This window comes from Esox lucius, chromosome 11, assembly GCF_011004845.1.
Source record: "Esox lucius isolate fEsoLuc1 chromosome 11, fEsoLuc1.pri, whole genome shotgun sequence".
NCBI lineage: Eukaryota > Metazoa > Chordata > Actinopteri > Esociformes > Esocidae > Esox > Esox lucius.
Genome location: NC_047579.1, coordinates 29,876,010 through 29,888,906, shown reverse-complemented (window position 1 = coordinate 29,888,906; position 12,897 = coordinate 29,876,010).

The following is a 12,897-nucleotide window of genomic DNA, read 5'->3' as shown; positions in this document are numbered from 1 at the left end:
ACAATCAAAATGCCTGAGTAACACTAACATCAAATTGAATATATTAAATAGAAATAGAAAATACTTATATTTGGAAACCTCTTGATTTTATTACTAGATAACTTAATTGAAACACATTTTTATTTACAGAATGGACCAAGGGGGATCTTATGGAGGAGCATTTACGGTTAACTGTCTTGCTCATGGACAGAATGACTTCACTTTCACCTCAGTTCGGGGATACCTTCATTGATGTAGTTTGAGGAACATTTCTGAAATTTTAACATGTATTGTATGTATTTTAACATGTATTATCCATTCCCTTATTTTAGGGCATGTAAAAAAAAAAGATCAATCATAAGGGTTATGTCCACATGCCAAGCTTTTTCAGTCTAAATTACTGAATCAAATTACAGTAGATTGGCTTTAGTTTTGAATGAATACTAGGTAGATTTGTGAACTGCTTGATTGTAGAGATTTGCGTTCAAGATTGGCCAGACAAATTCTCACATCGATACCATGTTAACATCATAACTCATGCAAAATGTTTAGAATTGCTGGAAAATGCATTTATTATTGCCCAACTGCAAAAGGAGAACAATTGCATGGGTTCTAAAAGGATTTTCTTTTTGCCCCTGACAATCCAAGGAGGCTGCAGGACACAGGCACAGAGGTGGTGGAACAAACAGGTATTTATTTCCAAAAGTCTTGAGGCAACATTACAACTGTAACATGCAACAATGACTGACAAAACACTAGGGCATGAGGAACTTAAATATTGACGTAACGAGGAGGCAAACAAGACAAAGGTGAAAGCGATAATGACAAGGACAGGCTGCATACAAGAACAAAGAAAAAAAAAATAAGAACAGGCTTCATTCAAGAAGGCAAAAATGAAACCAACAAAAACAGAACCTAACAACCCTATTGGCAAATACGTAAAATTGCAGAAAAACAATGGCAAAATGCAGTAGTCTTTAAATTATTTAATCAAGGTTGTATCCAAAATGTATAACCATTTGATGTCAGTTTCAATTCATGGGGATGTGCCTTTTGATCATTAATTAATCTTTTGAACAGTGAGCACATTGTAGAGCAGATTATTTTAGAATACTTCAAAGATTGCCAGTTCAGTGGCTTGTTGTATGAAGGGAGATTATGGTTTAGATTCAAACCTACAGTATTATATTGTAAGGGTTATGTATTAAACAAGGTTCTCCAGTTGGGTTTATTTCATTTTAGAACATTCCTTTAGTCCAAAGGAGAAACCTTCATCTACTTATAGACAGTGGTTCTCAAATTAGGCTTGTGTACACCACTAGACACCCAGATTCATCTCAGAAATAAAACTTTGACCTAAACCATTTTAGGGGAATAACAAAAAATGTAAATGTTTTCTATATTCATAAATCCCATACGTTTTTGATAGAATGTCTCTGTACGCAACTCTCTCACTCAGAAAGCTATTAGAAAGGGTCAACTTCAAAACCTGCAGCTGACATGAATCCCAAATGAATATGTCATGTACCAGAATCGACATGTTGGGGTTCGCTAATTTAGTGTTTTCACTGTGACAAAACATTTGTTTATCACAAATGAAACAACAAGTATCTATCAAATTGCATTAGTGGGGGGAGAGCAATGCAGACCTGTCAACATCTTTTTGCGTAGGATGTGCACTATTTCATGTCAAATTACGTTGCTATGAAATACTTGAGTAACCGGCCCAGTGTCTGCAGGTTTTCGCTCTCACTTTGTACTTGATTGATTAATTAGGTCACTAATTGGTCAGTTTCTACCTAACCTGGTTGTCTAGGTCTGAACTGAGAAACAATTTATAGGAAAAACAAAGAACCTGCAGACACTCGGCCCTCCGTGGAACTGTTTTGACACCCCTGATCTAGGTGGATAAACTACACTACAGGTGAACTGTGCCTTTAAGTGTATAAAAAAGAATGAGAATCTCTTAAAAGGAACTCTTTCCATGAGACAATAAAATAAACAATCTGCAAAAGATTATTATTGACTTCATTCCCTTTCTTCATTGCATACGTTTGTGTATGATTCTATGTATTAAACATAGTACGTATGTTAATAATACTTAATTGTATTATAAAAACGATGAGAAAATGTCTTAAACGATACTCTTTCCACATGAGATCCTGAAGCAGCTATTTCAGAAACAGAAAGAGTTTTATTGCCAAGTTTAACAACAAACTAGGAATATGTTCTGGTCTGTTAGTGTAGCAATTTTGTACAAAATAAATAAAAACAAATAAGAATAGTGGATTGATCATAAAAAAGTAGACTGAGCATTAATAAATTCCCCCAAAAAGATAATAAAAAATGTGTTAGTTATGTATATGTATGCGTGTATACATACACTCACCTAAATGATTATTAGGAACACCTGTTCAATTTCTCATGAATGCAGTCATCTAATCAACCAATCACATGTCAGTTGCTTCAATGCATTTAGGGGTGTGGTCCTGGTCAAGACAATCTCCTGAACTCCAAACTGAATGTCAGAATGGGAAAGAAAGGTGATTTAAGCAATTTTGAGCGTGGCATGGAGTATTTCACAATCTGCTCAGTTACTGGGATTTTCACGCACAACCATTTCTAGGGTTTACAAAGAATGGTGTGAAAAGGGAAATACATCCAGTATGCGGCAGTCCTGTGGGCGAAAATGCCTTGTTGATGCTAGAGGTCAGAGGAAAATTGGCCGACTGATTCAAAGCTGATAGTAGAGCAACTTTGACTGAAATAACCACTCATTACAATCAAGGTATGCAGCAAAGCATTTGTGAAGCCACAACACGCACAACCTTGAGGCGGATGGGCTACAACAGCAGAAGACCCCACCGGGTACCACTCATCTCCACTACAAATAGGAAAAAGAGGCTACAATTTGCACAAGCTCACCAAAATTGGACAGTTGAAGACTGGAAGAATGTTGCCTGGTCTGATGAGTCTCGATTTCTGTTGAGACATTCAGATGGTAGAGTCAGAATTTGGCGGAAACAGAATGAGAACATGGATCCATCATGCCTTGTTACCACTGTGCAGACTGGTGGTGGTGGTGGTGGTGTAATGGTTTGGGGGATGTTTTCTTGGCACACTTTAGGTCCCTTAGTGCCAATTGGGCATTGTTTAAATGCCACGGCCTACCTGAGCATTGTTTCTGACCATGTCCATCCCTTTATGACCGCCATGTACCCATCCTCTGATGGCTACTTCCAGCAGGATAATGCACCATGTCACAAAGCTCGAATCATTTCAAATTGGTTTCTTGAACATGACAATGGTGTGTGACTGGTTTTGTCTACTAGTACAAATGCTCTACAAAGCTAATTCAATTTCAGCAATCACAAACCGCAACAATAGAGCAGGGAAGCCACGTCCCCGATTTGTGCACCAGCTGTTCCCAGAACAGACTGTGAACATCCGGTGCTCAAATTGTGCATTTGTGCAAATTAACTTGTTACTGTCAGTATACAACATATAGGACATAGCAGTTATTCTATCTACAATTGACTACACAATGATACAGACCCCCCATGGTATGTGGCACCAAGACGTTAGCAGCAGATCCTTGAAGTCCTGTAAGTTGCAAGATGGGGCCTCCATAGATCGGACCTGTTGTTCTAGCACATCCCACAGATGCTCGATTGGATTGAGGTCTGGGGAATTGAGGGGCCAAGTCAAAACCTTGAACTCGTTGTTGTGTTCCTCAAATCATTCCTGAACAAATGTTGCCAGCCTAGAAGAGCGAATTTCTCTCACTGACTGACTGACTACCCACCCAGCCACCCCTTGTTAAATAGCGTAGTGGTTAGTGGTTAGAACAACAGGAACCGTGTTTGCCTCCCGTAACAACCATAACGCATTATGCCTGAGGTTCAGGACAGATTTTTTTTTTTGCTGGCTACAACCCTATGTAGCTACGTAATAGGAAGCCTAGAATAAAACAGTTCTGGTGGATATTAGGATTTGTTGAGGATAGACAAACACTTCACTGGGTACACGATTCTCTCATCTTTTTACTTGACAAAAAAATCAGTTATCGTTAGTGATGGCTGTTCTGTCATTAGATTTATTTAAAATTTAATTTATTCAAAAAAGATTTAATTTCATGTGTTAAATTTAAATCTGTTGTAAATTATATTTAGGAATGGTTTGCAAGGAACCTTTATTTTGAAATACATGGCACGTAACATGTTTACATTTCCGTAACTAGTTATAGTAGAAGAAGAAGTAGGCTAGACGAAACATGGTGAATCTCCGAGTTGGGCTATAGATTTTTCCCACGCCAGCATTGGCTGTAAGTTCAGTAAATCTTTCTGTCAACACTTAACCTGCATGCTTTATTTGGCTGTAAAGTCAGTGAACCTTGTTGAACCTTGTTCATTCATCATTGAATTCATGTTATCTGTCGCGTTTGTATGCTAGCAATGCTATTCTGAGGTTAATACAGCCTGTAATGTGTAAATTGGCAGTTAGCACATTGTTCACGTGTTGTATATGAATAGTTAAAGATAGCTTAGCAACTTGCTGTACAAGAGACTACGTATCTGTCTTTTCCTTTCTGTTTAGTTTTCACTCGTCAATTTCACCTGCCTGAAGTGAATAAAAGGAGCGAGGTGCTCATTGTCCTGGCTCGTGAATTCGAGTTTGGCTTGCTGTTAAACTGTGTCAACGTACTGGAAGTGCACAACACATTGGGAGAACAGTATAGTGAAAAAGCCGTAATAGCAGTGGGTGTAAGAAGAACACAAAGACCCAAGCATGGACACCAACTGCAATATCAGTGTTAGAAATGAAGAGGCGAAGTCTGAAGCAAATTCACGTCATCTGTCTTCTCCAAAGTCTTCACGCTATGCTAGCTCCAAGCACTCGTCATCTTCCAAGTCCGTCCAGGAGGCTGCCGCCAGAGCTAGAGCCTCAGCTGAAGCAGCGTTTACCAAGTTAGCCTATGCTAAAAAACTGCTGGAAATGAAAAAGGAGAGAGCTGAGCTAGATTTAAAAAAGGCTACATTAGAAGCAGATTTGGAAGCATTAGAAATAGAGAAGGAGGCAGAGGCAGCTAGGGTAAAAGCTGAAGTTTTAGAAGCAGCTATAGAAAACGAAGTTTTTTGTGAGAAGTGCTGTCCTGCCGAACTTGATTAGACAGCGCACAGAAGTGTATGTGCAATGCCATTCACAGCTCAGTTGTCGGTCTCCTGTCCACTTGCCATACCATGGAGTCCGCTACGATGAAAACCAGCCTACACGGCAGTCAGCACCTGTAGCTGCAGAGGAGAAGCTTCCATGGAATGCCTTCAAACCCCCAGTGAATGACCGTGCACATGCCACAGAACCAATACCTACCTCAAGACCATCAGACAATCCACACGGACAATATGGTCCGCATCCCCCTCTTCACGTCAACCCTCTGCCCACGATAGATAAAGTTCCTAGCACACAGAGAATTAGTGACTACTGGCCTCACTAGATTCGATGACACACCAGAGAACTTCAGAGCGTGGCAGTCGTCATTCTTCAATGCAACTCAGGGCTTGGGGCTCACATATAGTGAAGAGTTAGACTTCCTGGTAAAGTGGCTGGGTAAAGAGTCATTTGAGCCTGTGAAGAGGATCCGTGCCATCCATGTTGCCATCCCACGAGCTGCTCTCCATCTGTCCTGGGATAGACTTCAGGAATGCTATGGCACACCAGAAATGGTGGAAAATGCCCTATTCAAAATATTGGATAGCGTCCCCGTCTGTCTGCTAAAGACAACACAAAGCTGAGAGAGCTCAGTGATCTTCTCATGGAGCTGCTGGCAGCCAAAAACGATGGCTATCTCCCTGGCCTGGCCTATCTCAACACGCCCCGAGGGGTAAAGCCTGTAGTGGAGAAGTTACCTCCAGGTCTGCAGGACAAATGGCCACACACTGGCTCGAAATACAAAGAATTTCTCATTCTTTGTTGACTTTGTGCATGGCCAAGCGAAGGCCCGAAACGACCCAAGCTTCATCTTCTCAAGCAACAGTCAGCCATACAGCAAAGATGAGAGAATTACATCAAAGCATAATGGATTTAACACTGCGATCTGTCTTGCTGTATGCAAGACAGATCGGTCTGCTGCTGTTGACACAGGATCTACAAGCGCCACAGACCCTGATAGAAAAGACAATGATCCAGCACGATACTGCCCTGTACACAGAAAAACTCATCCCTTGGATAAATGTAGGTCATTCAGAATGAAAGCAATGCAGGAACGAAAGAATATCCTAAAAGAACACAAACGCTGTTTTAAGTGCTACTCTCCAAACCATCTTGCCAAGGATTGCCAGGCAACACTGAAATGCAGTGAGTGTAGCAGCAAAAGACACTGCTCTGTAATGCATCCAGACGCCTCTAAGCCTCCAGCTCCATCACCCACTCTACAGCCAGCTGCAGAAGCACAAAGTAGTCAACCACTTGACACCAAGGTCTGCGGTAATGGTGGCCTCGCGCGATCCTGCTCGAAGGTGTGTCTGGTGCGAGTTTTCCCCTGGGGTCAACCAGAGCGCTCCATCAAGATGTACATCATACTCGACGATCAAAGTAACCGCTCACTGGCCCACTCTGAATTTTTCCATCTGTTCGGAGTCGAGAGTAGCCTTCCAGCACTCTTGTTTCTCATGGACGGGTGGTGCTTTCTCTGCGTGCTTGTTTTCGTATAATGGCCATTCGAGGCTTCATTACCATTCTTCTAGCAGCAAGATATTATGCTAGCCGTGCTAACTCAGGTTTTCTTTTTCAAAATTAAAGCCATCATTGAAATATATAAGGTAATATAGTTAACAATCTAGTCTGTACATTTTTTGTTTAATATCCGTTCCAATGTTATTCTTGTTGGTTCTCTTTCACAGACTAGATTGTTAACTATATTGCTGTATACATTTCAATGATGGATTTGATTGTGATAAAGAAAATCTGAGTGCTGCCAGCATAATATCCTAGTTATTGTTACCTATATTGATACATACTGCATCTATGTCATTCACAAATGGCTAATTAGCTGTTAACCTTTATACATGTGAGTTTCAAATATTCCTTACCGACCCCCCAGCGTGAGTTTTTTTGCGCGTGACTTCAGTACTCTCCAGCATTTGAACTCACGCCAGCATTTGAACAGTCACCTTGCTAGGTAAGGAACACTACATGCATTGCATTGCAAGTTTCTCTCGTTGACTCAAATTCTAAGAGCTGCAAAAGTTGGTTGATTTATAACTGTAGCTAGCTAGAAAACGTCAGCTAACCGCTAGCTAACAAATCGTGACCAGTAATTCAGTGAAGTGAAAATGAATAAATTATATAAAATGCATACAACGGGTAACGTAACTTCTAGAAAGTTTTTGCAATGGTTTTGATCGGTAGTAGTCGCTAATTTGTTTTTGTGTATTAGTGTTGGCTGTCTGTTGGTACGTAAGTAACACTTCTTGTCCCGATTTGAATGCTTTCTACCTGGTTTATATCATAGTATGGTCTTGAAACAATTACAATCAGGAAATACATTTATAAACACTGTTTGAGCTAAATGTGAGTAAATAATAGCGCGGTTTTACCAGCCATTGTTATGTTACTTGTAGCTAGGCATGCTAATGGTGCGTTCTAAACAATACGTTCTAATCACACCGGTGTGATCGTATGGGTCAAAGTGTTAAGGCATATTTGAAACTCATGTGTGACCACGCAGACACCTGTGATGGTCATTCAGTATTGTCTGAGTAAACGGTCCTACACATTACAAACCATGGCAGCAATCAGTGTTTTGGGTGAAACACCATTGAAAGCTAACAGCTTAACCGCAGCTCAGTGAGTCGGCAAGAGATTACAAATGGACTGCAGATAAGCAATCAACATGCTAGCCCTGAAGAAACCGATGCAGAGTTTAACCCGAATCCATCAACTAAAACAGGATATGTTGGCATGGGAATGGATGTTGGATGACGGTCGGATCGGTGGATACATTTTCAACCCAGAGATACCGGAGGTTGAATTTTATGAATTAACTGAAGGCCAAGAGCTTAAAGGTCCCATGACATGCTACTTTTTGTAGGCTTTAATATAGGCCATAGTGGTCCCTAGTACTGTATCTGAAATCTTTTTTCAAAAATTCAGCCTTGCTGCAGAATTATAGCCACTACAATACAGTCACAGAATGATCTTCCTTCAAACAGCCCGTATTGGTGTCTGTGACTTTAAATTTTAATGAGGATGAAAAAGGCGGGGCAAGGTGGTGGGTGGGCGGGGCCTTTACTATCTTGCGGCAAAGGTAACGTGCATGTTTACCGGTATGTCTGGATCATATTGCAATGGCACGAAGACACATTGAAGTATTTCAGTTTGACCCAGAATCCGATCCAGATGGAGAAGCAACGGATGAAGAAGTTGCAACTCAGCGCCTCCAGAAGGATGTTTCCGAATGGTTAGTTAAAAATATTATGTCTATATGATACTTTGTTAGGATGTCTGATTATCATGTAAGTTTTTTTAAATGTAAAAATTCTCCCTTCATATCATGAAGTCACGTTACACAAGATATATAAAGCCTATATATTTATGTGCGCGCAGGAGTAAATCATTTTGTTGTGTAACATTATGTACATAGTCGTCGGTGAAATGTTTGCCACAGACATGCAAAACTTTGGGAAGCTGTGTCGGCGCTTTTCCGGAGAAAATGAAATCATTCCACTGGTTCTTCTGTGGCATGTACGAAGGAAGTAAAAAAAGGCTTTGTTGCTCATCTCTACATCCTATTACTGAGCAATTATTGTGTTTCCTTCGCTCAAAAGCCATGATGCCCCTCCTCGTCGCGTAGACAAATTGAAGTCGCGCTCACACACATGTGTGCCTCACACCTGGCTCTATTTAAATTCTTTCTCTGGGCGGGCAAAGCAGAAAAAGGGGAGTTACCATGGGAGTTAACAATTTCTCCTTGCGACGTCACAAAGAGACGGGTCCAGATCAGCCTGTTTGATTCTCCGTTTTCTCCAAGTCAGAGAAAGATAGAAAATGCTCAATTTACACCGAATGGAATTTTTTGAAAATATGGGACCATATATAGGCTAGGTGAACTCATATTAATGTTAAAAAACCTCACAAAATGAAAATTTCATGTCAGGGGACCTTTAAGGCCGGTGTGTCTGATCAAATGGTTTTTAATTCTGGTTTATGGAACACCTTTCGGAAAGTGATTTTTTTGGGGCCAAAATAGGGCACACATAATACAGTAGATATGCTGTTTAAAGTTGTTGAGGGAATGAAGGAGTATGACTCTGTTAGATTGGAACTGTTTCCGGAAAATGTCAGCGGGTTAGATTGTGACTGTGACTGCGGACTGTTTGACTGACGTAAGACCCTGAAGCCCTGCCTTACGCTAACACCGTCCTCAACACAGCATAAAAACAGACAGACCACCTGTGACTATCAAGCTGTCGGCAGAATTTCCGAAACATGTCTCAAGAATACAACCAACTGAAGCTTGAACTCCACAGGGTTGAGGGCTGGCTGTGCGACGCCATGGCTGACAACATTGTAGAATTCTATGGTACCCTGGATCCTGACAGCTCGATTCCACAGGCATACACAACAAGAAGCTACAATTGGCTTGACTGGTTTGGTGATCAGCTTGAACCTCTTAATCTGTCATACCTTTCAAATGCTGACAAGAGTTATCACAAAATGGACAAATGTCTTGCACCACACGTCTTAAAGATAACCAAAGCAAAATTGGGTATGATTCTGGAAAACGTTGTTGCGGCTATTCTCCACAAAGCATGCATCGGATGTGAAGTGGACCACCCGAGCTAGAGAAGACATTCTTGTCTCAATCCGCCTGATCATGTTTTGCGACCCATTATGATGACATCGCGGAGACAGTTTTAACACCGCGACTGAAAATGTGCTGGTCAAGGCTTTGAACGCATCAGGGTTTCATGCACCGATGACCAATGTTCACATGGCCACTGAGAACTTTCTGCATGAGCTCAAGTTGGAGCCGAACATCACACAGAGATTGAGCGAGAACAGGGATGAATACATGGATACATTTAATGAGTCCCTCCAGCGTGTCCTAGGTCTTTCCCGGGGTCTCCTCCCGGTGGGACGGGACCGGAACACCTTCCCAGGAAGGTGTTCCGGAGGCATCCGAAAAAGATGCCCAAGCAACCTCAGCTGACCCCTCTCGATGTGGAGGAGCAGGGGCTCTACTCTGAGCTCCTCCCGGGTGACCGAGCTTCTCACCCTATTTCTAAGGGATCGCCCGGCCACCCTGCGGAGAAAGCTCATTTCGGCCGCCTGTATCCGGGATCTTGTCCTTTCGGTCATGACCCAAAGCTCATGACCATAGGTGAGAGTAGGAACGTAGATTGACTGGTAAATCGAGAGCTTCGCCTTGCGGCTCAGCTCTTTCTTCACCACGACAGACCGATACATCGACTGCATTACTGCAGAAGCTGCACCGATCCGTCTGTCAATCTCCCGTTCCATCCTTCCCTCACTCGTGAACAAGACCCCTAGATACTTAAACTCCCCCACTTGAGGCAGGCACTCTCCACCAACCTGAAGTGGGCAAGCCACCCTTTTCCGACTGAGGACCATGAGCTCGGATTTGGAGGGACTGATTAACCCTGACCATGTCGGTATAAAACGTTTTAATAATCTGAAAAAGCATATGGAAATGGTCACATCTGATGATTGGCTGCAATTGTTGTCAAACGGTGTTGAATCAACAGCCCTAAACAACTTAATGTATAAACTTCAAACATTTTCAAATGCTGATAAAAAATACTTTAAAATTGGGCACCTTTTAGTTTGTTTACGTATGTAACAGATGTTTGTGTGGTAAAATAGTTGAGTATTGATGCTGTGGATGTAGAATGTATTTCTAAATTGTTTACAGATTTTCTAATCAGCAGAAATCTGAATGTTTGTGTAACTTTTCTGAATTTCTTCAGAATGAAGAAGTACAACATAAAACATTTTTCTACAGGAAATGATGTCAAAGCAAGTATCGTTGAGAGATTTAATAAAACAATGAAATCACAAATGTGGATGTTTCTCACAGCTGCCAACACTCATTGCTATGTTGAGGTTATTCAAGATTTACTTCATGGTTGCAACCATAGCTACCATCGGTCTATTAAGATGAAGCCTGCTGACGTCTGTCAAGAACCTGTTTGGTACAACAATAATGAGAAATGGTAATCACAGCTACAAGTTACGGGTTGGGGATACAGTGAGACTCTCAAAGTTGAGAGGAGTGTTTACAAAAGGCTAGGAAAAAGGCTACACAGATGAATATTTTACAATAACAGAATGCATTCCGAGGGTACCTCCTGTATATAGAATAAAAGATTACGATGGTGATGTGATAGTTGGGACCTTTTATGAACAGAAATTACTGAAAATAATCATGGCTAAAGATAAACTTTTGAAGTGGAAGCAGTTCTGGATGAGAAATTACAGGAAGGGATGAAAATGTGTCTTGTAAAATGGGTTGGTGTGCCTTAGAAATTCAACAGCTGTATAGCATTGGAACAAGTCCTTGACCTAGAAACTGGATAAAACTCAGGATCATGTCATTTACATTGACTGCAAACAGCATGGGTGATGGTGGTTTCTACATAACGCTGCCGAGTAACTCGTCGAGACATGTCTATCCAGACAATTTGAGTTCAAGCTATACCACAAAATTTGCCAAAGGTATAGATTTGAAAGGTAATTGGGAAGTATCTTTGATACAATACCCACATACGTGGAAGACTTCTACATGGGGTGAAAACGCATTTGAACTACATGACTCGAAACACGACAAAACTTGGAAATATGAACTCAACACCGGTTATTACAACGGCATAGGAAAACTAGTGGTAGAGATCAACATTTATATAAAGTCACATGGTGTATGAGTGGGGTATAATGAATTTAAAAATGGAATGTTTCTAAAAGGCAAGCCCCATTTTAGTTTGAAATTCAGTGCAAAACTGAAACAGACTTTAGGCTTAAAACCAGGCGATCGGTGGTACGCCCCGTGGTACGGATATTCTGGCAGAGTTTAACACCCTATACATCTACACATATATAATTGATTATCAACGTGTTGGTGACAGTCATGTCCCGCTGTTCCAAACTGTACATATTGCAGGGAAAAAGAACGAAGTTGTCACAGTGATGTACAACAAGCCACGTACCTACTTAGTAAGAGTCAGTTTGATGAGATCTGTATTGAAGTGAAATCTGATCAGAATCAGCTGGTTTCATTCGTATTGTGGAAGGTGATTGCAAAATTACACTTCAGACCAATCAAACAATCTTTTAGACTATAATATGCAGCCTCAGAAACTCTACGATGATCCTCAAAGGTATGTTGAATACTACACAACACAGGCCATTACGGTTCACCAGGTTATCATGGTAGCGGTGCAATGTATGGGACTGCTGTAGGGGGCCTTTCCCAAGATCTTTTCCAGATGGCAATACCTTTGTTGAAGTGTGGGTTCTCAATAGAAAAACCACATCTGAAAAATGCAGCAAGGAATATATATGGCGATGTTGTCAGCAGTGTTATGTTATGACAAACAAAACAGCAGGGCAGATCAGGAATGATGGTTATGAATCTTGGTGTCAAAAAGAGACAACCTGTTAGGAGGAGCCTACCAAAGAGTAACGCAAGAAGGAGAAAAAAACAAGAGCCACAGTTAAAAGAGGACATACTCAAAGGGAACACCACAAAGTTGATTAAGAATATATTTCAGAAAGATTGCACTCCTACACCGTATGTCTGGTGAATGTATGAAAACAGAGTTGGATTTATTCACAGTTCCCTTCACACAGACATCTATTAAGAAAAATACATACACTGAAATACCAACCCTATCAGCAATA